The 25708-nt window shown below is 30.8% G+C and overlaps 1 protein-coding gene across 1 annotated transcript in view; it reads left to right on the top strand.

Annotated features, from left to right (window-relative positions):
* Window positions 1–1345: 1345 nt before the first annotated feature.
* LOC114328475 (protein ovarian tumor locus-like) overlaps window positions 1346–25708 on the top strand; it is a 116609-nt gene continuing 92246 nt past the window's right edge. The window contains exon 1 of the mRNA XM_028277333.2: window positions 1346–1618. The gene's annotated coding sequence lies outside the window, so the exon portion shown is untranslated. The remainder of the gene's footprint in view (window positions 1619–25708) is intronic.

Below are 25708 nucleotides of genomic sequence, written 5' to 3'. Positions count from 1 at the left end.
ATTAGAGCAAAATAGTCCTAAGAGGTCCAGCTCCAAGTGGACGTTAGCGTGTCTACGGGCGTCAAAATGAAAGATTTGCTCCATGCATTATAACCGAAACAGTGGCTTACTGAGGAAGATCAATAATGATTTGGGGAAGTATCTCTTACAAAGCTCGTACGGATCTTGTTGTGTTCGATAGAGATAATGTGAATGCTCAAAGATACGTGGAAGACGTTCTCCAAGATCATCCCATGCCTTTAGCATCGTTCATTGGTGAAAACTTTAGATTAATGCATGCCAATATACGTTGCCATACCGCAAGATTCACTCGTAAGTACGAGGTCTAGATTCAAGTTTTACCAAGACCGGCACGCAATCCCAATCTTAACCCAATTGAACACATTTGAGACAACCTCAAAAACGGGTAAGAGCAAGAGTACCAGCCCCTACATCTTTCGGAGAGCTCAGGACGGCTGCGATAGAGGAGTGGCACAGTACATATCTGCCCATCCATTGGATATCCAGGATATCATGAATGGAAAGCCGAACCGGCTCCAAGAAGTCCTAAGGGCCATAGGCGGTAACACCCATTATTAATACTTATATTTTTTTTTAACTAGACTATGATTTGCGCAATTAGGTATATCTGTTTGAATTTTCTTCGAAGATTTTTAAACATTGGAAATTGCTAAGCATCTCTTGACAAACGAGTTTTTCAATAAGTTTATTGTTTTATTTTTATCAAAGGTAGTTTTCACCTTATCTTTCATAAAATGTGGTGCAAGATTGACAATTTCTGCAAATTGAAAGAAATACAAGATGGACGGTTAATTGTGCCGGAGAGTGTAGGTTGTATCAATACGATATAAACAATATTAAGGATTTCAGTATTAAATAAAAAGGTCAGAAGTATGTAAAAGACAAAATTTAAGATTAAATTTAATACGAAGATAAAATTTTGAATATTTTTGACTCATAATATACAAAGAAAATTTTAAATCTCGCCAAACCTGGCCCAATTTCAGTTTAGAAGTTGTAGATTTTTTGGACTTTCACATTTTTCGGGACTCATTTTATCAGAAATAAAAAATTGAAAAGAAAGCTATAGTATTGGTTTTATCTTTGCTTGTCCGTTCAATTTCTTTTTATTTTCAAAATTTTGACACTGTTCATTCCCGAACCATTCTAGATGCGCATATGGATTGTCTTTTGTCTTTGGGTCTAACTAAAATCAAGTTATTAGTAGGCGTCGATTACCAGTTTTCAAAAAGTTGTCGGTTAACTTTTCAAAGACTTGTTACATAAAATAATTGCTTATTCATAAACCATACTCAAACTTTTAGTTACGAAGAACAGATATATTACTAAAACCTCATTACCTCGGCTTAAATTGTAACAATATCAACAATAAAATTATTGTGCGGCTTTTTCAGTGGTCATAAAGTAAATAATAGAATGTGTACGCAGAGCTGTTGCTTTTAGTAAATGAATAAAGACAGAATATAGAAACAAAAAACTTCAAAAAGTGTCTATGTCTGTGATGGGCATGTAAGTAGTTACATTTTTATTTGAGGCTTGTACTGAACTAATAACACGTGGTTTTATTGTTGCCGAATCTTGAATCAAAAATCAAAAAGTAAGTCAAATTTTTAAGTCATTATAGAGTAATAACTATTCAAACATTATTTATCTCGTTATATCTCACAGATACATGTAATAGATTAAATAGTCAACCTGGAGGTGTATTAATTAATAGTTTATTTATGTTTATATTTCATTTATTTTCTTAAATTCTGTAATATGTAGTAAAACAAAACGTTAATAAAACATTGTTTGGGCCTGGAAACTTGCCACGACAATGAATAAATGTATATGTAGGTTAATTTACTTTCTTTATCGGAAACTTCTGATAGGATATTCTATTCGGTGTAGAAAAACAATTTTCTGATCATCTATTCCATTTCCCGGTCTTTTGCGGCGTCCTCATCTCTTGTCGTACTGCTCCTATATATAGTCCAAAGTAATAAGGATTTTCTCAGCACACTGAAATATCCAAGTAGCTGACAACTTTTTTAGTTATTGTAGACTTATAGGAAGAAAACCTACCTGTTTCCCGCCTAGATAGTCCGTTCTTTAACGGTAAAATATTGCAAAACCTCTAAATTTTAAAGAACCGCTTGGATTGGCATGAAATTTGGCATACACATAGCTAACAAGTCAAAGAAAAAAGTGATATTGTGCCCCGGGGGTGGTTTTCACCCCCTCTTGGGGGTGAAAAAATATTCGTCCAAAGTAAGTCCAGAAATGGATAAACTGACTAATTCTAAGTAACTTTTGTTCTATAGAGTTTTTTCACTAAGTCAATATTTTTCGAGTTATTTGCCAGTGAATATGTTCATTTTTTCAACAAAATAACTACGTTTTTAGACGGTTTTTTGCAAATAACTCAAATAGTAAGTATTTTGCCAAAAAAAGATTCTTAGCAAAAATATAGCCTGTAAAATAGTTAAAAAAATTGTGTATATATCATGTCTGTATACCTAGTAGAAGCAGAGTTATAGCTAATTAAAAATAGGTTTATATTCGTAAAATTTCAAATGGAATACTTTAACATGAAATAACCAAAAATGAAGCACATTTCGGGGAAAACTCATTACAACTTATTTAAAGTGTTTAAAAAAAGCTTCATTTTTGTTTTATAAAAAAAAATTCTAGCAACAAAAGTAAACAAGTTACGCTCAAAATAAAGTTAGTCCCTTTTTTTGGTAAAATAATCGGGAAAATCACCCCCTAATTAGTATCTCAAATGAACTTAATCGTTACGACTTCACAAGTTTCTTTACTCGCGTATGTATTGTTTATATGATCTGTAAGTTTCATCGGTTCAAAGTCCTTATTTTTGAAAGGGCTGTAGTTAAAAGGGGTTGAACGAGTCACTGATCACGAATGTCTGCAAATTTAGAAACACCAATTTAGAAACACCATTTTCGAGATTTTTGGTATCTCTAACATTTTTTAAGTTATTTTGAAAAAAATCATATTTTTCAAAATAAAAATTTTTAAAAATTTCACTTTAAAACCAAATTTTTTCAAAAATAAGCACTTTGTATCGATGAAACTTACAGATCATATAAACACAACATAAGTAAAATAATTTATGGAGCGGAAACGATTTATTTAAGTTAAGTTGCTAATTAGGGGATGGTCTAAAAAATCCCGATTTTTTTTGCCAAAACAAAAGGGACCAACTTTATTTTGTGCGTAACTTGCTTAAATTTAATGATAAAAACTTTTTATAAAAACAAAAATAAAGCTCTTTTTAAACACTTTAAAAAAAGTTATAATGGATTCTCCCCAAAAAGTGCTTAATTTTTTGGATATATCACTTCAAAATACTCTATTTGAAATTTGGTGAATATGAATCTATTTCTCATTGGCTGTAACTCTGGCTTTACGAGGTCCAGAGAGCTAACGCGTACACCATTTTTTTTACTTTTTTACAGGCCATATTTTTGCTAAGAACGTTTTTCTCGACAAAATACTTACTTTTTGAGTTATTTGCGAAAAACCGTCTAAAAATGTAGTTATTTTGTTGAAAAATGAACATATTCACTCACAAATAACTCGAAAAGTGTTGATTTGTCGAAAAAGTTCTATAGAACAAAAGTTACTTAAAATTAGTCAGTTTATCCATTTCCGGACTTATTTTGGACTTATATTTTTTCATCCCCACGAGGGGTGAAAGTCACCCCCAGGGCAAAAGCACACATCGGCACAATATCACTTTTTTTCTTTGACGTGTAAGCTATGCGTGTGTTAAATTTCATGTCAATCCAAGCGGTTCTTTAAAATTTAGAGCAAAAACCGTGAAAGAATGTACTGAGTTCGGAGCCGTTTTTTAATCAACAGTTTAGTGCAAAAAACGCGATTTTTTCGATTTTTTGCACCCCAATAAAAGCTAAATAGTTGACATAAAATTACACAATTTGATTTTTTAATTGAAAAAGCTTCGGAATGCCGATTTTTGAAAGTTAAAACGTCAATTTGTTGCTTCGCGAATTGCAAAATAATGAAAATCGTTATTAAATATAATATTATTCAATAAATTTTATTAATAACTTTTACTAAAACTAACTTATACCTTTAGTGTTTCACCTAAAGTTGGGTATTGGGGTACTTAACAAACCCTCAAAATTTGAAACCGATGCAATAATTAGTTTATATGTATTTAATTTGTTTATCCCAGAGACCTTTTTTTGCAATAATATGAGACAGAAAATAATAAAGATAGGGTAATTCTAAGGGTGCTAAATGAAAGTAAAAGACTTATACTATCAATATGTATTAAAAAAACATTAGAAAATAATTTATTATGGTCAAAAATTTTAATGCCAAATTTTTGAAATTTTGTAGATTCATTTAGAATATCTTTAAAAATATTATCCGTAGAAAAAATATTTTTATACATTGGAGAAGCTAGTATTTTAACGCGATTTTTCAAATAAAATGATTTGGCCTAGGTCAATTTGGGCCAAAGGCTTTTTAATTCACATCTAATTTGTTTATAATAATTAAAGAACCTTATTGATGCCATTTTAAAGAATGGAATTAGTATTTTTTGTTAAAAAATTTGCACAAACATTGTATTTTCACAGGACCCGCTACGAATTTTCAAAAATGTAGTTCAAATGGTTACTAGGGGGAACCTACAAATCCAGCGTGTTCAAATACCGAAAAAGCAATTTCAAACTAATAATATTTTCAATATCTCCGGATCTACTCAATGGATTTTGATCTTTCTTTTTTAATTTGTATGCAATTTCTACGTACATTAGGAATATGTAATTTGTTAAATTTATTATTGAATAAACAGAATTTTTTTAAACAATTCGTAAAAAAAATTTTCTTCTAAAAATGTATGTTTTTAATCATGGTATCATTAATAATCGTAGTTAAAATACACTTTAAGAAATAAATTTTTTTTAATAAATAGTTATTTGTTGGAGATAATTTATTTATTAAAGTATACCTTAACTTTTTCTATGATTAATAATGACAGTATGATTAAAAAATAGGTTTTTGGGAAGAAATTATTTTTCAAAAATTGTTTAAACAAATTAGATCCTTTATGAATTATTGTATATAAATGTTATTATATATAAATGTCTAGATAAATTAGATATTGGTAATATACACAAAAAGTACATACAAATTGATACAAGAAAGATCATAATCCATTGAGTGCATCCCGAGATATAGTAAATGATAGTAGTTTTGAATTGCTTTTTTAGTTTTTGACGTACATTTGTCGGATCCCAGCTCCCCCTTCACTTACCACGACTAGTCACCATTTGAACTACATTTATGGTCCTATCTATGTCCCAACTTTTATCTAAATAAATTTTTTTCGTATCTATTACGACAAACTGGTAATTGGACTTCCCCGTATTAATGCCTCATCCTGTATACAAGCGAATTGGCTAAATTGTATTTTATTGTGAATGAGAGGGAACCGTTGAAATACATTTTAAAAAAATAACGATAGCATACTTTTTTTGTTGTAATAAGGGTTAAATATAAAAAATAAAGTTATAAATAACGGTTGACCTATTACTCCAGGGAAATAAGCAAGAAACATTCCATGTTCGGGACACTGAAATATCGAGCTAGTTGACAAGTTTTTTAGTTATTGTAGACTTATAAGATGAAAACCTACCTGTTTCCTGCCTAGCCTTTGAAAACGTTTTTTTAATTATTAACAATTTAGTGCAAAAAACGCGATTTTTTAGATCTTTTGCACTCCAGCAAAAAGCTAAATAGTTGACATAAAATTACAAAATTAAATTTTTTAGAACATTGAAAAACCTTCAAAATGCCGATTTTTGAAAATTAAAAAGTCAATTTGTTGCTTCGCAAACTGCAAAATAAGTGAAAATCGTTATTTGTTAATAATTTTTACTAAAACTAACTTATAGCTTTAGTGTTTCACCCAAAGACCTTTGTTTTGCAATAACGTAAGACCGAAAATAGTGAAGTTATAGGGGAGTGCAATTAGAACGAAAATATGCATTGTTTCGGAAAAATTCAAACAAGCTTATATTTTTCTAAAACTTTTTTTGTTAGTTTATATACATGTTAAAGTAAAAAGTTTTACTTGTAGATTTGGCCGCTAATTGTTTATTAATTGTTTAAACAATAACAATTGTTTTGTAAAAATAATTTTAAAAATATCGTTAAATTCATCTTTTTACTTTGATCAAATCTGTTTCTATTTTGTTTTTGATTATGCTGAATCCGAATATGGCATTGCAATTTGAAAATTCTTATACAGAAGCTCTTATACAGTGTGTCTGCGTAGCAAGGAACCACATGGAGAACTTTTTTATTATCAATTTTACAAAAAAAAGTTATTCTCAATAAAATGCTCTGGATAGTCAAAAATCTAAAACTCAACTATCAGATATCAAATTTTATCAATTTTATACGAGTTATGTCAAAAATATGAATTTCGTTAAAGAGTAAAGTACCTTTATATTCCAGAATATCAAAAAATGCTATTATGAAAAGTTGTTTGAAATTAGAAACTATGTCTAAATATACAATTACATCATTCTAATCGAAAAAAAAAATCAATTTTTTCTCAAATTACCGATAGTCATCATCATTTTATTACAATTATGATAACTATTTTATTATCACTTTTACGAAAAAAAGTTATTCTTCATAAAATGATCTCTCGGGTCTAAAATCTAAGATACAACCATCAGATATCAAGTTTTTTAAATTTTATACGAGGTATGTAAAAAATATGAATTTTTCTTAAGAGCTAAGTGCCTTTATTATTCACAATATTTTAATTAGAAGGATATAATTGAACACTAAAACAAACTTTTTAATTCCAAACAACTTTTCTTAATAACAATTTTCGATATTGTGAAATGTAAAGGTACTTTACTCTTGAGTGAAATTCATATTTTTTACATACCTCGTATAACATTAATTAAATTTGATATTTGATGATTGCGTCTTAGATTATATATAATACAGAGTATTTTATAAAGAATAACTTTTTTTCTTAAAACTGATAATAAAAAAGTTATCAATAGGTTCCAAGTTACGCAGACATACTGTATAAGAGCTAAAAAAATTTTTTTTTGCTGAACATTTATTATTGTTGAAGCTTATTATTAAATGCATTTTAGGTAAGTTTTACAGAAAAAAGTTTTGATCACTTTGTATAAACATTTTTTGAGCCGGTAATTTTTAGTTTTTGTATTACATTTTTGTTATCTTTCTTAATTTTCTTAAAAAGAAATAGTGTATTTCATTTTTAAAGTAAAATAATTTAGAGCATTTTAAAGAATACATCCTAAGCTTTAAAAAAGCACTTATAAAACTGTAATATATCTGTTCAAACTTGAGTAATACCGTCTTAAAGTGGTGGTAATTCTATAAAACTACGAAGATTTCAAAAATTACATTTTTTGAGACGTCATATCAATTGAATTAAATTTTAGGGATTTTTTTTAATGAAACGTCATTTAGTAAGATGCTTGAAAGGTAAGTTGTGCAAAATTGAGAGTTTTATAAGAAAAATTGTATTAGTTACACATTTTTAAATCATTTTAAACAAAATTCATGTAAGGCTCACTTTCCGCCCACACCGTACTTATGCCCATACATTTTGTTTCTTTCTATTATAACCGCAAGATAGCTTAATTATTCTGCTTTCATAATCAATTTGTAAAATTTTATTTGATCCATTAGTTAAATAATAACATTAAAATAACTCAACCGTGCACTTCGCAGTACGTTAGTTTACAGTGCGCCAATGTTTGTGAGAAGGGTGACTTTAGCGTTATAAATAAAAAATTATAGAAGATACAGATTTAATTTTAGAAAATTCTTTATATAAGGTTTTTTTTGTAAAATTTTCTGAATTTTTCAATGGTCAAGTCAGTTTTTTTCTAAAATTTATATTTTCGGAGTTATTTAAAAAAAAACATCTAATTTCGTAGTTCATTTGTTAAATAAAAAAAGAAGCACCCACTTCTCGAGTAGAACTTTTTGATATGTTGTTTAGTAAACATTTCTTAATGAAATTACAAAAAGTTCTATCTTGTTTGATTTTTCCGAAGTGAAAATCTATATGCACTCCCCTATTAGGGCAATTCTGCGTATGCCAAATGAAAGTAGAAAAGTGATACTGTCAAAATGTATTAAAAAACATAAAAATATTACTGAATATAGTCAAAAACACTAATGTCAAATATTTTGAAATTTTGTAGTTTATAAACATTTAGAATAAATTTAAAAATAATATTTTACAATATTATTGTCCGTAGAAAAAATCTTTTTACATATTCGAAAAGATGGTATCTTCCACGAATTTTTAAGGAATTTAAAAACATTTTCAAATATACAGGGCCATCCGTATTGACAAATTGACACAAACTTATGTTTTTTTAATGGAACACCCTGTATTTTTTTACATTTTTGGATTCTTCTCGATGTTTTTTTTTTCTCAAAATATAAGGTTTGCAATTTTATAAGTGGTAGTTTAAAAGATAATTACGTTTTTTATTAATTTCGTAGCAATATATACACCCTGTAGAATTGTAGTCCAAATTGTATCAAAAAATATATTTATCTACTCTGTCATATTATGTATAAGTTTTTAGTTTGTGAAAACTGTCATTATAGATAGCAGTACGTGAAGTGTTTAAAGTGTGCGTGAAGTAACAATGTATTTTAAATGGGACTTCCTTTTTCGCACTGTTTTTGACACACTTTCATATAATTAACTATCCTTAACTTTCGCGTTGTCATGATGATGACATAATGAGCAATAAATTACGACAAAAGTTTTGACAGCTTTGTGGTTTGAAAGAAGTTAGAATTTTTAAATGTCAAAGTTCTAAAAATTGTAGAATAGAAATAAATTCCAGTGACGAAGAGTTACAGTTTTTTATTTGATCATCATAGATAAAATATTGTATGAAACTGTGCGTGAAGTACTTTTTGCGAACTTACGCGATGTATAGCACTCGCTCCGTTGTCGCTCTTACTCTAAACATCGCATGAGTTCGCAAAAAACATACTTCACGAACTGTTTCATAAATAACCATTATGTTGAAGTTATTTTTAATATAGTCTACCATAAAAATTATTAATTTAGCGAAATGTTTAATTGTAGTATACAGGGTTGATCGAGACTCGGAATGAGTATTTTCGGAGTTTTCTTAAATGGAACACCCTATATTTTAGTCTTGTAATGTAATGTTTTTTATGGTAGGTACTCTTTTTTATTTCTTAAGCATTCCCTTTGCTTAACTGCTTTAATTTGTCAGTTTTTCTTGATTATTTAAGCCAAACGTTAATTGCAACAACAATTACGTAAAATTTTATTACGTAATTAATACCATATTAATTTAGACTGATTCTTAATTTATTAATATTGAATAAGACATTAAAATACTTGCTTAGTTAACATTGTTGGTGTGTAAAATGTTAATAAAAAACACACAATATTCTACTTTTTTTCATAGTAGTTGGCTATGACTTTAACACTAAACTTGCCTTTAACACTAAACTGCACTAATCTTGGCATTAGACTATTTTTATAGTTCCACTTGCTTCGGTGTATGTTTTTGTTAATCTTAACTACGTAGGTATTCATCCGATGGGATATCTCATTCCATATTTATAAATTAAGAGCAAACAGTAGCGATCAACAGGTAGCAACAAACGCGTTCCAAGATTGCGGCTCTAATTTTGAATATTTTGTCGAGATATTTGGCAAACATATTCGTAATATAATAAAGAATGGCGGTACAGAGCCCAATTTCAGAAATATGTTAGTATGTGGAAATTACTCTATAACTAAATAAAATATTGAAAAAAGGAGTCTGTACCGCCATTAAGAAAGACAAAAAAAAAACTTTCTTCAAATAAACTTTTTTATCCCGTGTCTAGATTTTGTGTCACATTGGAACTACTAAAAATCGATTTTTTTATAACAATAAATCGAACGTCACTGACTTGGCAATATTTCGCGCCTATGTGTATAAAAATTATTGTTTTTGATAGTATAAACGTCACTGTCAGTGTCGAATTACAGACGCACTGTTGCCTCACTTTTGAAAGTTCGCAGAACTTTCGCAACCTTGGACCGCGTTTGTTGCTACCTGTTGATCGCTACTGTGTGCTCTTAAGGATCAGTTTAGATTACGATATGTAGTTTTCTTCGATAAATTATTTTTGATTGGACATTTTCACAGCTAACCTAATAAATTTAACATACAGTCGGAAAAATAAAAGAATAGGGCTTTTCATCGATTGTCATTTGTTTCGAGCTTCTGTCATATGTTGTATAATCTGTGTATAATATTAATATACACAGATTATACGACATTTGACAGAAGCTCGAAACAAATGACTGTGAATGAAAAGCCCTATACCCATGAACGATCACATCAATCACTTACTTTGTATTTGCTGTCTTTTTCTATAAATAGGACTTTTCATTCACAGTCATTTGTTTCGAGCTTCTGTCATATTTCGTATAATCCGTGTATAATGTTAATATACACGGATTATACAACATATGACAGATGCTCGAAACAAGTAACAATCGATGAAAAGCCCTATAACAAACGTTCGTTATAGAAAAAGACAGATAATACAAAATAAGTGATTGATGTGATCGTTCATGGGTATTCTTTCATTTTTCCGACTGTAATTGTTGTTGCAATTAATGTTTGGTTTAAATACCTAATCAAAAAATTACTCACAAATTAAAGCGCAATCGCATATAGGGAATGCTTATAAAATAAAACGTGCCATAAAATAGCATTTTATTACAGTACTAAAATACAGGGCACAGGGTGTTCTATTTAAGAATACTTATTCTGAATTTCGATCAACCCTGTATACCAAAATTAAACGTTGCGGTATATTAATTATTTTTTAACAATACTAGACTATATTCTGGATCAAAGAGCACAGATTGTAATAAATAACGAACCCAGTCCAGAAATTGAAATCAGGAGAGGAGAGAGGAGTTAGGCAGGGATGTATTATGTCTCCATTACTCTTTAATGCATATAGTGAACCCATTTTTGAGGAAGCATTACTATCTCAAAATGAAGTAATAATAATTAATGGAAGATCTATTAACAACAAGAAATATGCAGATGACACCGTGATTATGGCAAGCTCTGCTGAACAACTCCAGTTCCTACTAAACAAAACAAACATTTTCTGGGAAGAATATGGACTAAAAATGAGTAAAAAAAAGACCAAATACATGATAATAACTAAGAAAACAAACATACAAACAAGCATACATTTGGGAAATGTACCGATAGCGAATAATAAAAGCGAAAGCAGCATACGTTAGAATGAGATCCATTTTCAAGGGACATATCATTAAAAACAAAATACCGTTTGTTGAAATGCTACATATTCACAGTTCTGCTCTACGGAATGGAAGCGTGGACACTAACTGCTGCATCTATAAATCGGCTCGAAGCTTTCGAAATGTGGTGTTATAGGCGCATCTTACGTATATGCTGGGTTGACCAAATTACGTCCTGCGTATAATGGGAAAAGAGTGTGAAATTCTCATAACCATCAAAACAAAAAAATTAGAATATCTAGGACATGTAATGAGAAATCAAGAACGTTATGACCTTCTCCAAACTGATTCTGCAAGGGAAGGTGAATGGTAAAAGAGGACCGGAAAGAAGACGCATTTCCTGACTTCAAAATTTACGAAAGTGGTATAACACGACTACCACTTAACTGTTCCGCACTGCGGTAAACAAAATCAAGATAGCTATGATGATCGCCAACATCCGGAACGGATAGGCACTTTAAGAAGAAGACCGATAGAAAGGGTTGATAAATACAAATACCTAGGAATCTGGATTTCAGAGAAAAATGAAGACCTTAACTAGAACTGACAGTAAGAGCTTTGAGATGCTACGTCTTCTCGATACTACAATATGGACTTGAAAGCTGGACATTGAAGAAAGAACACCTAAATAAGCTACAATAATTTGAAATGTGGTGTTACAGAAGGATGCTTAGAACACGGAAGCATTGCGAGAAATGGACAAGGAATGCGAAATAATAAACACAATAAAAATAAGAAAGTTACAATATCTGGAACACGTAATGAGGGGACAGCGATAAGAAATGCAAGACTGATAACACAGGGAAAATAAGAGGCGGAAGGAGTATAGGAAGAAGGATATTTGTCACGGTTGAAGAATTTAAGGGACTGGTTTAATTGCAGTTCTACAGAACTCTTCAGAGCAGCTGTAGATAGAGTTAAGATAGTGATGATGATATCCAACCTCTAGTTGGCAGACGGCACTTAAAGAAGAAGAACTATATGCATAGTACTTGAGAACATTTTCTTTGTGTGCCGTGCTTGTTTTGAAGCATTGGCTATCGTCGTATTAACAAGCTGATGCAATGTATAGACTTTAGCATGAAGTCTATAAATATAGATTTAAGATGCAGATAGACATTTTTATAGTAGCTTCTATATAGACTGCATCTATATGTAGACCGCATACTATAGTACAGGGCTTCCCAAACTGTGCGTCGCGACGCCCTGGGGCGTCGCCGAGTTGTCCCAGGGGCGTCGCGTGTCAGACCGGACTTTTAATACAAAAAATATATTTATTACAATACTCATATCCTGCAATTGGCAGATAAAATTACAGTGGAACCTCGATAACTCGGGATTAATGGGGCCGCGGCCGATCTGGGTTATCGAAAATCCGGGTTAGCCGGAGAATATGGTAAGAATTAATAAAATACGGTATACTTACAGATAAACTCCATTAGAATTGAAATAACATGAAATATATATATATATATATATATATATATATATATATATATATATATATATATATATATATATATATATATGTATATATATATATATATAAATATGCACAGTACCTACACATCTAAATTACTAAAAACACGCAAACACAAACCTAAGCAAACGGAAGCGAACAATACAATACTGTATTCATACAGTCACAATCGGAACGATGTTTTGTTATTATGTATTAAGAACAGTGAAAACTTAGACCATTGATTAAAAAAGAATTTTTTAAATAGTCTTTCTTAAACAATGCTAACACAGTTTGAAATAAAAAATAAAGGAATACTACAGACAGGTGCCTGTTGTTTCTGCCGGCTTGTGCCATGAGTCATTTTTACTATCGTATAGTTCAGATTACACAAATACACAGTATCTCTCAAATATTATATTACATACCTACATACATTTTGATTGTTGAAATGTTTATCTGATAATTAACTATTTTGATGGGAAATAAGCCACAATTAAATTGAAAAAATAATTTTATCAACAGTTCGACGCCCAGAACGGGTGTCATTGTCAAAATACAAAATATGTACTGAAAATCAAAATGTTTATCTGATGAAAATCGGTCCGGGTTAGCCGGACTTCCGGGTTATCGAGGCCGACTCATCGGGGTTCCACTGTACTGGGTTTCAGAAATAGTTGCTCTTATGGAAGAGAAAATTAGATCAAGAAATTGACTGTTTCCCTGCTTTACAAGGTAGTCTACAAGAAAAATTTAAAAAATATGTTTAGACAACACATGTTATCATTGAGGGAACACTTGAGAAATATTTTAAGGAAGATCTGGAGTAATATGAATGAGTCAGAGTCAGAAACCCTTTCCAGTTATTCACATCATCGACACTTTCAACAGAGGAAGAAGAACAACTGACAGAATTGTCCTGTGATTCCAGCCTAAAGCTTCAATACGAAAAGGATAAACTGTTTGAATTTTGGAGCTCAGTTTCTCATGAATATGCCATCAGCACTGCAACATTAAAGGATTTACTACCATTTGCGATTTCGTACTACTTGTCCGAAACGGACTTTTCTGCAGTGACAGTAATTAAAAATAAGTACAGGTCAAACATAAACTTGGAAAAATAAATGAGAGTGCCAATTCTCTAAATTGGGGCCCTGGTTTCATAAAAGCTGTGCTCAAAAAAGCAAGCACATCGCTCACATTAACAGCCAGTTACATAAAAAAATATCTCTTTTTATTTTTGTGCCTATGTTTTGAGTTCGTTCTTAATTTCTAATAAAAATATAAATGTTCGAATAGTTTTTTTGTTATAATTATAACCTGTTACTAGGCTAGTACTTACTAAAATTGGTAAGTTTTATTGGGGGTTGGGTTGAGGGGCGTCGCAAAAAAATAGCAAAGTCTCAAGAGCGTCACAGTACGAATAAGTTTGGGAAGCCCTGCTATAGTAGCTTTAAATATGATGTGTTTACACAAAATTTTCCTCATTTCGTTCCTAATTAGATATATTTTATTGGATAATATAATAAATTATTAGCAAATTTCCTTTAAGTATTTAAGTGTACAGTGGAACCTTGATAAGTCGGCCTCCGATAACCCGGAAGTCCGGCTAACCCAGACCAATTTTCATCAGACAAAACAAACATTTTTTCGGATTGACTGAGTTTTTTTTCAAGAAATGAACAATACTGGATACAATATACGTCATTTAGATGTACTGTGCATATGTATTTCATATTTTTGCACTTATAACGGAGTTTCTTTGTATTGTTTTCATTATATACCTTATGTTATTAATTTTTATCATATTCTCCGACTAACCCGGATTTTTGATAATCCGGATCGGCCCCGGTCCCGATTAATCCAACTTATCGAGGTTCCACTGTACTTACCGGAGAAACCATTTTCCAGAGAAATAAGGATTTTCTCAGGACACTCAAAGATCCAGGTAGATGACAACTTTTTTAATTATTGTAGACCAATAGGAAGAAAACCTACCTGTTTCCTGCCTGGAGTTCGCGTCCGTTTTTTAATTATTAACAATTTTGTGCAAAGATCGCGATCTTGTCGATTTTTTGCACCCTGTTCAAACGCTAAACAATTGACATAAAACTACAAAATTTAATTTTTTAGAACATTGAAAAACCTTCAAAATACCGATTTTTGAAAGTTACAAAGTTAATTTGTTGCTTCGCAAATTGCAAAATAAATGAAAATCGATATTTGTTAATAACTCTTACTAAATTTAACTTATAATTTTAGGGTTTCACCCAAAGTTAGTTATTTTGGTACTTAACAAACCCTCAAAATTTGAGACCGGTTCATTAATTAGTTAAAAGTTATTCTATTTGTTTATCCCAGAGACCTTTATTTTGCAATAACATAAGATAGAAAATAATGAACATTGGCCAATTCTGAGTATGCTAAATGAAAGTAGAAGACTGATAGTATCAAAATGTATTAAAAAAAGATAAAAAATTAATCAATATAATCAAAAATCCTAATGCCAAATTTTTGATATTTTGTAGTTTATAAACATTTAGAATAACTTTACAAATATTGTCTGTAGAAACAATATTTTTATATACTCGAAAAGCTAGTATTTCAACACGAATTTTGAAATAAAAAAATTTAACCTCGGTTCGTTAGGGACAAAGTTAGCCATGTGTTTTTTTTTTAATTCACAGCTAATTTGTTTATAATAATTAAGGAATTTCATTATGTCATTTTAAATAGTGGGACTTGTATTTTTTGTTAAAAAATTTGCATATACATTGTATCTTCACAGCACCCTCTACGAATTTTCAAAATTGTAGTTCAAACTGTTACTAGGGGAACCTACTAATCCACCGAGTTAAAACACCGAAGAAGCAATTTCAAACTAATACAAATTTCTGTATCTACGGATCAGCTCAATGGATTTTCATATTTCTTTTTTTAATTCGTATGTAATTTCTACGTACATTACAAATATGCAGTTTGTTTATAAATTTATTAATTAATAATCAGTCTAATTTGTTTAGACAATTCTTGAAAAAATATTTTTTACAAAAAATTTATTTTTTTATTCATAGTGCCATTAATGATCATACAAAAAGTTAAAGTTTACTTTAATAAAAAATTATTTTTATTAGATAATTATTTATTGAAGATAATTTATTTATTAAAGTATACCTTAACTTTTTCTATGATTAATAATGATAGTCTGATTAAAAACATGGATTTTTGGGAAAAAATTATTTTTTCAAAAATGTTTAAACAAATTAGACTGTTTATTAATTAATAAATGTCAAATTGCAAATAGACAAATTACATATTTGTAATGTACAGAAAAATTACATACAAATCAAAAAAAGAAAGATCAAAATATATTCAGTAAATCCAGAGATATAGAAAATGATAGTAGTTTTAAGTTGCCTTTTTAGTTTTTGAACTCGTGCATTTGTCAGCTCCCAGCTCCCCCTTCACTTACCACGACTAGTCACCAACTGAACAACATTTTAAAAAATTCGTATAACATACCAACTTTTCGAATATGTAATAGTTATTTATGAAACAGTTCGTGAAGTATGCTTTTTGCGAACGCACGCAATATTTAGAGCACGAGCGACAACGGGGCGAGTGCTATACATCGCGTAAGTTCGCAAAAAGTACTTCACGCACAGTTTCATACAATATTTTATCTACTTTTCGATAAACAAATAAAAAAACTGTAACTCTTCGTCACTGGAATTGATTTCTATTCTACACTTTTTAGAATTTTGACATTTAAAAATCCTAACTACTTTCAAACCACAAAACTCTCAAAAATTGTGTTGTAAGTCATTGCTCATATTGTCATCACCATGACAACGCGAAAGTTAAGGATATTTGATTAAATGAAAGTGTGCCAAAAAACCCATTGAAAGTGTGCGAAAAAGTAAATCCCATTTAAAATACATTGTTACTTCACGCACACTTTAAACCATTCACGCACTGCTATCTATAATGACAGTTTTCGCAAACTAAAAACTGATACATATTATGACATAGAGTAGATAATAGTTATTTATGATATAAGTGTTAAAAGTACACGTTTAAGGCACGCATGTGAAAGTTTGCAGAATGAGCGAAGCGAGTTCTTGTTCATGTTTTTAAACTACAAAATTTCAAAAATTTATCATTAGTATTTTTGACTATATTACATACTTTTTTTTATTTTTTTTTTAGTACATTTTAATAGTATCACTTTTCTACTTTCATTTGACATACTCAGAATTGCCTTATCTTCATTATTTTCTGTCTTTAGGGGAGTGCATATACATGAGTGCATTCGAATAACTCCGAAAATATAAATTTTAGAAAAAAACTGAGTTGACGATTAAAAAATTCAGAAAATTTTACAAAAAAAAACCTTATATAAAGAATTTTCTAAAATTAAAGCTGTATCTTCTATAATTTTTTATTTATAACGCTAAAGTCACCCTTCTCACAAACATTGGCGCACTGTAAACTAGCGTACACCGAAGTGCACGATTGAGTTATTTTAATGTAATTCTTTAACTAATAAATCAAATGAAATTTTACAAATTGAACATGAAAGAAGAATAATTAAGCTATCTTATGGTTGTAATGAAAAGAAGTAAAATGTATGGGCATAAGTACGGTGTGGGCGGAAAGTGAGCCAGCCTTACATGAATTTTGTTTAAAAATGATATAAAAATGTGTAACTAATACAATTTTTCTTATAAAACTCTCAATTTTGCACAACCTACCTTTCAAGAATCTTATTAAAAAAAGTCAAAAAACATCTCAAAAATTTAATTTAAATGGTATGACGTCTCAAAAAATGTAATTTTTGAAATCTTCGTAGTTTTATAGAATTACCACCACTTTAAGACGGTATTACTCAAGTTTGAACAGATCTATTACAGTTTTATAAGTGCTTTTTTAAAGTTTAGGATGTAATCTTTAAAATGCACTAAATTATTTTACTTTAGAAATAAAATTCACTATTTCTTTTTGAGAAAATTAAGAAAGATAAGAATGTAATACAAAAACCGAAAATTACCAGCTAAAAAAATGTTTATACAAAATGATCAAAACTTTTTTCTGTAAAACTTACCTAAAATACATTTAATAAATGTTCAACGTTCAATTTAGCAAATGTTCAAGCTTTAACAATAATAAATGTTCAGCAAAAAAATTTTTTTAGCTCTTATACAGTATGTCTGCGTAACTTGGAAACTATTGATAACTTTTTTATTATCAGTTTTACGAAAAAAGTTATTCTTTATAAAATACTCTGCATCATATATATAATCTAAGATGCAATCATCAAATATAAAATTTAATTAATTTTATACGAGATATGTCAAAAAATATGAATTTCACTCAAGAGTATAGTACCTTTACATTTCACAATATCGAAAATTTTTATTAAGAAAAGTTGTTTGTAATTAAAAATTTTGTTTAAGTGTTCAATTACATTCTTCTAATTAAAATATTGTGAATAATAAAGGCACCTAACTCTTAAGAAAAGTTCATATTTTTTACATATCCCGTATAAAATTTAAAAATTTTGATATCTGATGGTTGTATCTTAGATTTTAGACCAGGGAGATCATTTTATGAAGAATAACTTTTTTTTGTAAAAGTGATAATAAAATAGTTCTCATAATTGTAATAAAATGATGATGAGTATCCGTAAGTTGAGAAAAAATTGAAATTTTTTTTCGATTAGAATGATGTAATTGTGTATTTAAACATAGTTTTTAATTTCAATCAACTTTTCATAATATCATTTTTTGATATTCTGGAATATAAAGGTACTTTACTCTTTAACGAAATTCATATTTTTGACATAACTCGTATTAATTGACAAAATTTGATATCTGATGCTTGAGTTTTAGATTTTTGACTATCCTGAGCATTTTATGAAGAAAAACTTTTTTTCGTAAAATTGATAATAAAAAAGTTTTTCATGTGCTTCCTAGCTACGCAGACATACTGTATAAGAGCTTCTGTATAAGAATTTTCAAATTGCAATGCCACATTCGGATTCAGCATAATCAAAAACAAAATAAAAACAAATTTGATCAGTTAAAAGATGAATTGACCGATATTTTTAAAATTATTTATACAAAACAATTGTTATTGTTTAAACAATTAATAAACAAATAGCGGCCAAATCTGCGAGTAGAACTTTTTACTTTAACAAGTATATAAACTACCAAAAAAAGTTTTAGAAAAATATAAGCTTGTTTCCGAAACAATTCATGTTTTCGTTCTAATTGCACTCTCCCCTATTATGTTATTGCAAAATAAAGGTCTCTGGGATCAACAAATAGAATGACTTTTAAACTAATTAATAAATCGGTTTCAAATTTTGAGGGTTTGTTAAGTACCCCAACAGGGCCCCCGCTACCATATGTGCAAAGTGTGCAATGTACACGGGCGCCATCCTATAACGGCGCCAAAACCCGGGCTCAAAAATTGCCCGGGCAGAAATAAAAAAACAAAAATTAATTGTAAAATAAAAGTTGAGAAATTAAATAGGATTAGGTATAAATATGAAAAAAACAAAATATTTCGGCAATATAATTAAAGGACCCAAATAAAATATACTTCATTATAATACATATTAAGGAAAAGTGGACGGAAAGAGATGGATTGGTCAAGAGAAACTTTCATGGTTGAGTAATATTAGACAATGGTGTGGAAGCAGCCGATAGAAAAAAGTTTCAGGAACGTGTAAACATGATGACGACCAACGTCTGAACACGGACACGCACCCAAAGAAGAAGATTGTATAAAAATACACGACATTTTATTAGTATATCATCCAGTTGCTGCTGATTCCTATTTGCGAGAACAAGTAGAAGTCATGCATGCGTATAATTATTGTATTCTGTTTGTTTAGTTATGATATTTTAGTCTACAAATAATAGTCCAATTACTCAAGGTTTTTGTTGTGGATTTTAAAAAACCGCTTGGATTGAGATGAAATTTAGCACACACATAGCTAACATGTCCAAGAAATAAAATTATATTGTACCGATGTGTGCTATGCCCTGGGGGTGAGTTTCACTCCTTCTCGGGGGTAAAAAAACACACGTTCAAAATAAATCAGGAATTTGATAGACTGCGTAACTCTAAGCAACTTTTGTTCTAGAGTTCTTTTACTAAGTCAATATTTTCTGGTTATTTGCGAGTGAATAACATGTTCATTTTTCAACAAAAATCCTTCTTTTTTGACGGTTTTTCGCAAATAACTCAAAATAAGTATTTTATCGAAAAAAATGTTCTTAGCAAAAATATTTACAACAAAGTGAAAAAAATGGTTTATATAATATGAAGTCTGTAAACTCAGTAGAAACATAGTTGTAAGTAACGAAAAGGTTCTTATTCGTCAAATTCTAAGTCCAATATTTCAACGTGAAATAACCAAAAAATTAAGCACTTTTCGGGGAAACCTGATTACAACTTCTTTAAATTGTTTAAAAAAAGAGATTTATTCTTGTTGTTTTAAAAAAGTTTCTAGCATCAAAAGTAAATAAGTTACGCTCAAACTAAAGTTGATCCCTTTTTTTAGTAAAAAGGATCGTAAAAATCACCCCTTAATTAGCATCCTAAATTAAATTAATCGTTACCGCTTTACCATGTACTTTACATGTGCTTTACAATAATGTATGTATTGTAATATAATCTGTAAGTTTCACCGGTGGTTGCAAGAGCGCATTTTTGAAAAAAATTGGTTTTAAAGTGAAATTTTTGTTAATCTTGAAAAAATTCCTTTTTTTTCAAAATAACTTAAAAATTATTAGTGATACCTACCAACAATCTCAAGCAATAAAAAAATGTAAGTTTTGCTTTTCTGAATATTTTGGATGTCTTGTTTTCCTGTAAGACAAAAATTGGTTAAGATAAGGCTGTTTAAAATTTGCATACACTCGTGACTAGTGACACGTTCTAGCATTTTAACTACAGCCTTTTCAAAATAAGCACTTTGAACAGATGCAACTTGAGATCATATAAACAATACATAAGTAAAGTAACTTGTGGTGAAGCGGTGACGAGTAATTTCATTCGGTAAGCTAATTAAGGGGCGATTTTTACGATTTTTTTTTAATTATTTTGAGCGTAACTTACTTACTTTTGATATTAGAAATTTAAAAACAAAAACCAAAAATAAAGCTGCTTTTAAACACTTTAATTTATAATGAGCTTTCCCCGATAAGTGCTTAATTTTTTGGTTATTTCACGTTGAAATATTCGATTTGCAATTTGACGAATCAGAACTCACTTTTCATTAGCTACAACTTGCTTCTACTGGGTCTACAGACTACAAATATACACCATATTTTTCACTTTCTTATAAGCTCTATTTTTGATAAGAATATTTTTTTCGATAAATTACTTACTTTTTGAGTTATTTGCGAAAAGCCGTGTGTTTTTTTTTAAATTACCATATTTACTCGCAAATTATTTTAATTATTTTAATGTGTTCCTTGCCAGGAGATCTAGAGATTCTAGATTGTCTGGCTGCCTATTGTGCTAGTTCATTTAGCATTACCCAGGGTGCACGTGTAGTATTCTACTACGGACGCGAACTAGCTTTACACCGACCGATTGCACTGCTGAGCTGTGTCTATAAACTGTTGGAACGCTTAATCCACAACAGAATTAGTAACACCATATTGGGGGTGATACCTATTGAGCAAGCAGGGTTCAGACCTAACCGCAGCTGCACAGATCAGATCCTATCCCTAACAACACATATCGAAGCAGGTTTTCAAAGAAAGCAAAAAACATCCGTTGCTTTCATTGACCTATCAGCTGCATACGACACCGTCTGGAGACAAGGACTAATCTGCAAACTGATCCGTGCCAAAAGGTAACCAAACTCATTGATAGCATGCTCACCGACAGACCTTTTCACGTCACAATGGGCAACTTAAGAAGTGTCCAAATGAAGCTCAGCAATGGACTGCCACAGGGATCTGTTTTGGCACCCTTACTCTTTAATTTATACATCGCGGACCTACCTAGGACAACTTCGCAGAAATTTGGGTACGCTGACGATTGGGCCATTGCAGCAAGACATAATAACATGAATGTTACAGAAACAATACTGACGGATGACCTTGCTGTTATGGGTGAATATTTTCGCAAATGGAGGCTACGGCCCAATGCAACGAAAACTGAAGTGTGCTGTTTCCATCTGAATAATGCCCAAGCCAACAAAAAACTCTCCGTTCACTTTGAAAACAGACTACTCGCTCATAACTCAACACCAAAATATCTTGGAGTGACTCTTGACAGAACCTTAAGTTTTAAGGAACACCTACAAAGAACGGCAGAAAAACTGAAGACGCGAAATAATATAATCCAAAAGCTATGTGGCACCACATGGGGGTCCTCAGCCTCCGTACTCAGATCATGCGCTCTCGGACTCGTATACTCGGCGGCTGAATATGCTTCGCCGGTATGGCTCAATAGCAAACACACGAAGATCACTGACACCCAATTAAACCAGACAATGCGAATGATCTCAGGTACAATTCGACCAACACCGAACTATTGGCTTCCCATTCTGAGTCCCATTCCACCGCCTAAACTAAGAAGAAGTCATTCTCTTCTCAGAGAATATCGAAAAATCGAGGCTAACCATCAACTACCCATCCACCATGATAAGCTTGATATCGAAATGAACAGACTGCGCTCCAGATATCCCCCATTGTTAAGGGCCACCTCCCTACATCAGGAACATTTCGACCTCACCAACGCTTGGAGAAGACAATGGGAGAGCGACTCACCACAGGAATCACACCAAATGGCCTGTATCGATCAGAAACCGCCAGGCTTTGAACTGCCCCGCAATACATGGACGGCGCTGAACAGAATAAGAACAGGGACCGGTAGATGTGCTGACAGCTTGCATAGATGGGGAAAGGCCCTTACTTCTGAATGTGATTGTGGTGCGCAACGGCAGACCGTCCGCCACATTATTGAGGAATGCCCCCGAAGGCGGTACCCTGGAGTTTTCGATGAGTTCCTGAATGCGACCGAAAATGTTTTACAGTATATTAATACATTAGATGTTCGTTTGTGATACTTCATGTAATGTTTTATATACTTTTTTTAAAATTATGTGTTCTTGTTGTATCTATGCCATACGATAAATAAATAAATAAAATACTCGCAAATAACTTGAAAAGTATTGACTTTGCTTTTTGGACTTTTTTGAACTTATGTTTTTACATCCCCGAAAAGGCGTAAAACTCACATCCAGGGCAAAAGGACACATCGACACAATATCACTTTTTTCTTTGCCATGTTAGCTATATATATGCCAAATTTCATGTCAATCCAAGCGGTTCTTTAAAATTCGGAGGCTTTGCAATATTTTACCGTGAGTGAATGGACTATACATGACTTCTAAAGTTCAGTTCTTTGCTTTATTTCAAGAACCTACCTGCCTACCTTAAAAAAATAAATAAAAAAACATCATCCAAAATGCCTTAAGGGGCGCCAAAATCTTTTTTTGCACACAGGCACCAGTAACCCTTACGGGGGCCCTGTACCCCAATACAAACTTTGGGTGAAATACTAAAGTTCTAAAGTAGTTTTAGTAAAAGTTATTAACAAATAACTATTTTCACTTATTTTGCAGTTTGCGTAGCAACAAATTAACTCTTTAACTTTCAAAAATCGGCATTTTGAAGGTTGTAAATGTTCTCAAATGTTATAAAAAATTAAATTTTGTAGTTTTATGTCAACTGTTAGGCTTTTGAATGGGGTGCAAAAAATCGAAAAAATCGCGATTTTTGCACTAAATTGTTAATAAATAAAAAACGGATGCGAACTCTAGGCAGGAAACAGGTAGGTTTTCATCCTATAGGTATACAATAACTAAAAAAGTAGTCAGCTACCTGGATCTTTGAGTGTCCCGAACATGGTCTATTTCTAGCTTATTACCCTGGAGTACCATATTCTACAGCCATTTCGGACCACAATTTCTTCAATACAATGTTATTTTGGTGATTTTTATTTCTCTTATTCCAAATTACTTTCCGCATAAATAAACCGATCAAGTTTTCCTTGTCCATATTGCGTTTCGATAGTAGAGTACCAGGGTCAAGGGTTGAAAAAATACTAAGCTCGAATACCATGGTCTAAACCTATGGTCCGATACCTGGGTCGAGCGTTTGAAGTTGTGCTCACAACGAGGCGCCGACCGTCGCTCCCTGGTATCCCTCGTACTGCTCGTACCATATTATCGATCGCCAGATGCATTATTTTAAATGCGAGCGCTCACCAAAATGAAGAGTAGGATACTAAGCTCTAGGCTAGGATACGATGCGATAGTCTCCGTAGTGAGGAAACCCTGAAAGTTCACTGCGGAGACCATCCCATGGTATCCTAGCCTAGAGCATAGTATCCTACTCTTCATATTCGTGAATTCTCGCATATAAAATAATGCATTTATTTTACCTGGCGATCGAAACTATATCAACGCATGAAAGGCAATCCTTCCTAACCGACATCTATACAAATGTGCAGGAGAGCTGATCAAAAATTTTTTTTATTGAAAAATTCTTATAAAATATTTACTTTCCATCATAGATAAATACTTGTTAGAGTTTATGCATTATAATATTGTGGGCTTTTATCTAAGAAGTAATATTTTTACTTAACACTTCAAGTTTACCATTTAGAGTTGGTTAGTAAAAGATTACCCCAAAAAAATAACAGGTACAACTATCTATGCGCCTGAGCCTACAAAAAAACTTTCAAGTATATTCAGTTACATACTTAAGCTATTTATATGCAAATAGGTAAAAATATATTAATAACGAAAAAATATCTTTGAAAAATAGGAAAAAAAAACTAAATAATTAAATTTTAGTCAGATCTTTCAAGAAAAATAATCTAATTACTTATTATAAAGTAACATTTGCAACTCTATCCGACATTTTTGAAGGGAGTGAGTTTAACAAATAAAACAATTTTTGTTTTTAATCAATATTTTTATTGTATTGCAGTATTTTTTTGAATTAAAAATGAAGAACTTAAACAAAATTTGGTTTTTATAATAAACACTGGGTATGAATAAAAAAAATCTTCTAAATAATTGTTAAATAACATAAGTAAGTAACATCAAGAATTTGCAAACAAGAAAGAGATCTCAACATATTATTATTAATTATTATTACTCCAAATAAGGCACAGTGTACAGTTTAACATCACAAGACTCATCAGAGTTAAAAAAGTTTCTTTAAAATCTCATACATAATATTATGTTCGTGTGTACTCTTTCATTAACACTTAACTATGGTTAAGATCCAAAACTCTAACTATTGGAAAAATAATTGGTAAAGAACACATTAAATGCAAAATTAACCAAGTGTACTTAGAGTAATATCCTATGTAAGACAATTTGTAAGGAATTCTATAATTCAATCTCAAACATATAACAAATGATAGCAAACAAACAAAACAAATAATAGTTAAAAAATCAACTTTAAATCGTATTTGGTCAAGACTGTAATACTGGAACCTCAAATAATTAAACTTATAAAAAAATATGCTATTTAGGGGGGCTTGCGTAACGCTTTCTAAATCAATTTATGCCTAAACGCATTTAATAATGTCATTGCATCTTTTTATAATCCAAACAGATGACGGAGAAGCAATAATTGCATTTTAATGCATTTACCCATAAATTTATTTAGGAAATGTTACACAAGCCGACCGTATACTTGTTATTAACCAGCCTTATTAACACTTTGACTTCTTATACCTTATAACATCAAAATGAAAGCAACCACAAATTATAATATACTCGTAATACTAATATTAATAAC

Source organism: Diabrotica virgifera, chromosome 7 (assembly GCF_917563875.1).
Source record: "Diabrotica virgifera virgifera chromosome 7, PGI_DIABVI_V3a".
NCBI lineage: Eukaryota > Metazoa > Arthropoda > Insecta > Coleoptera > Chrysomelidae > Diabrotica > Diabrotica virgifera.
This window is presented reverse-complemented; position numbering and strand designations above follow the sequence as displayed.